Raw genomic sequence first — 2,423 nt, forward strand, 5'->3', positions numbered from 1 at the left:
CAGAGATCTGCCCTAAACGATGAAGGGGAGGATCCATGGAGGTCGATCGACCTCCATCTAGTAAAGAAAAACAGCGTGGTTCTCCACCCTGTTCTAATAAACATACATAAAAATGGCCATTTTGATACAGTGGAATTGTCGAGGTTTTCATTCTAATCTCGATGACATTAAGGCTTTGATTGACTCCTATCATCCCGTGTATCTATCCTTACAGGAAACATTCCTGAACCCTGCCTATACAGTCACCTTTTGGCAGTTTTCTTTGTACCGGAATGACAGGTTGTGTGATGGGTGGGTGCATGGAGGGGTGGCACTGCTGGTCGACCAGCATGTGTCCTCCTTATCTATGTCCCTTGATACACGCTTGGAGGCCATAGTCATCCGTGTTTCCTTGGGTTGTACTATCACTGTTTTTTCTCTCTACCTGTCTCCTGGGGAGACTTATGATCAATCAGACCTTGATGCTCTCGTTGACCAGTTGCCATCTCCCTTTTTACTTCTGGGAGACTTTAATGGACACAACCCCCTCTGGGGTGGTGCTGATATTGATGGGAGGGGTCGTTCCATAGAGCGTATGCTCTCAGTACACAACCTTTCTCTCTTCAGTACTGGAACATATACTTATTTTCATGCACCTAGTCAGTCTTTTACTACCATTGATCACTCGATTTGCTCCTCTTCACTTTTTACTCGCTTTTCTTGGATGGTCGACTGTGATCCACGGGGCAGTGATCATTTTCCTATCATTTGAGGGAGGTTGGCCATGGTCAATGCCACCTGACCCGAGTGCCACGGTGGAAGCTGGACAAGGCTGACTGGCCATCTTTCACCTCTCTCTCTCTGAACTTGATCCTGCCTTTGTCTGTCTGCCATCAATAGATGACTGTGTGGTTGCAGTAACTGACTGTATTGTCCAGGCAGTTGCTTGTTTTATTCCTAAGACCTCGAATCGAACACGCTCCTCTCACCCACCCAGTGTGGGTTCTGTCGCCAGTGCTCCACCATGGACCATCTGATTCGACTTGAAATGTCGATCAGGGAAGCCTTTCTCAAGAGACAACATCTTGTTTCTGTGTTCTTCGATCTCGAGAAGGCTTATGACACCACATGAAGGTATGGAATTTTGCAGGACCTCCACTCCTAGGGGTTACGTGGCCATCTACCCATTTTTATTCAAAACTTTTTACTGGACAGGCGATTCCAAGTCCGTGTGGATCCAACTCTTTCCCGTTCCTTTCCACAGGAACTCGGAGTCCCTCAGGACTGTGTCGTGAGTGTCACACTTTTTAATGTTAAGATTAATGCCATCACTAATAATCTTCCTTCGACTGTTGCAAATGGGCTTTTTGTCGATGACTTCCACATCTCATGGCAGTCATCGAACATGAGGTTTATTGAGCAGCTGCTTCAGACTGCCCTCAATCGGTTGTTAACATGGACCACTGCAAACGGTTTTAAATTTTCTTTTCCAAAACCATTTGCATGCATTTTTGTCACCAACGGGGTCTCCGCCCCCGATCCTGAGCTCCGTCTCGGCGATGTAGTTATTCGTGTGGTCCCTCAGGCAAAATTCTTGGGCTTATCTTTGACCGTAAGCTTAGCTTCATTCCGCACATCAAGCAGCTATGTGTCCAGTGTGCAAGAGCTTTGAACATCCTCCATGTCCTCTCTTCCAGCTCTTGGGGAGTGGATCGATGTTCTAGGCTCAGGATCTATCGTGCCCTGATTTGATCCAAACTGGACTATGGGTCTTTGGTCTATGGTTCCACCAGGACCTCGGCCTTGGAGATGCTGGACCCCATTCACCATCTGGGGCTTCAGGTCTGCACCAGGGCTTTTTGCACTTCTCCAGTCTAGAGTTTGTACCCAGAGTCCCACGAACCTGCTCTTCACCTCCGTCGTTTACAACTTTCTTTACAATATGCTGCCAAGCTTCAATCCTTACCACAGCATCCCACTTGTGATTGTGTCTTTCTCCCTCGATGTGCCATGCTCTATCGGAACAGATGGTCTGCTATTCCTTACTTTGGTTTTCGTATCCAGACACAACTGGCTGAATTGGGTCTGACATTGAATGACATTGCTGTCCCCAATGATCAGCCCATTCCACCATGGCTTATTACCATCCCTTCCTGTGATCTTTCTCTGAGTAATCTGAGGAAGGTGGATACTCCCGATTGGAAGTACTGTCTTCTTTTTGCTGAGCATCTCTCGAGCCATTCTTCTCTCCCTATTTACAAGGATGATTCGAAATCGGGTGACTCAGTAGGTTCTACCATGGTGTGCTGTGGCTCAGTTGTTGCTCGCAGAATCCCCTCTACAGTTTCTTTGTTCTCTGCCGAGTTGTATGCTATTTCTCTTGCTCTGGATCATGTAGAAGCTATGCAGTACAGTAATTGTTCTATTTACACTGATTCTCTTAG

The sequence above is a fragment of the Limulus polyphemus genome, unplaced genomic scaffold, assembly GCF_000517525.1.
Source record: "Limulus polyphemus unplaced genomic scaffold, Limulus_polyphemus-2.1.2 Scaffold9625, whole genome shotgun sequence".
Classification (NCBI taxonomy): Eukaryota; Metazoa; Arthropoda; class Merostomata; order Xiphosura; family Limulidae; genus Limulus; species Limulus polyphemus.